This window comes from Cavia porcellus, unplaced genomic scaffold (genome assembly GCF_034190915.1).
Source record: "Cavia porcellus strain 051 isolate PalLab524CR breed Dunkin Hartley unplaced genomic scaffold, mCavPor4.1 scaffold_9, whole genome shotgun sequence".
In the NCBI taxonomy this organism is placed as follows: domain Eukaryota; kingdom Metazoa; phylum Chordata; class Mammalia; order Rodentia; family Caviidae; genus Cavia; species Cavia porcellus.
This window is the reverse complement of record NW_026947492.1, coordinates 66,976,996-66,977,695: the sequence shown is the minus strand read 5'-3', so window position 1 is coordinate 66,977,695 and position 700 is coordinate 66,976,996. Positions and strand designations below refer to the sequence as shown.

Sequence of the window (700 nt, the reverse complement as noted above, 5' to 3'; positions counted from 1 at the left end):
ATGGTTAAATATTCAAACATAAAGTCCATCAAACACATACTCAAGGGAATGAAAGAAAAAACGTAAGAAGAAAAGGAGAAAAAAAAAGAAGATGATAAAAAAAGAAAACTCAAGTTGATATTGTTGGAATATGGCAGACAGAAGCCAACCGCAGTGATATTTCAGCAACTATTACAGTTGAAATGAATAAGAGAACTTATGGCGAAGCACTTGACCATGATCTTTTTACACTGGCAGCACCCATAGAGAAGCTGATGAAAGTGTTAGTCTTTCAGACACGTTTAATGCTGCCAAACTGTCTGATTCTAGAATTTCCCTGAAATCTGGCTATGGAAATATTTTGGTATCAAGATGGGCTTCTTCTTGAACATTCAGAGGACCTTGGACCAAGCAATCAGTGGGAACCAGATTTTCAGGATGGGAAAATGGCCTTATTGACCTCAAATAGTTGCTTTATTAGATGCAATGAAACAGGCGATAAAGAAGCTGAAAGGAAAACATCAAGAGAAGAAGAAATGATAAAGTTTAAATCCTGTGATGAAAGTGAAACCAAGAAAAAGATGACAACCCAGAAGACAAAGGGAAAACAAAACAGTGTGGAATCAACTATGTAAAAGAATTTCAGAATTTCCAAGATCATGAATTTGAAATTAGCAAAGAAGACAGTAAAATTCTTTAAAAGGCATGGAAAGGTGAATGA

General features: G+C 35.3%; 1 pseudogene; it reads left to right on the top strand.

Annotated features, from left to right (window-relative positions):
- Nucleotides 1-700, top strand: LOC111755527 (protein FRG1-like; annotated as a pseudogene).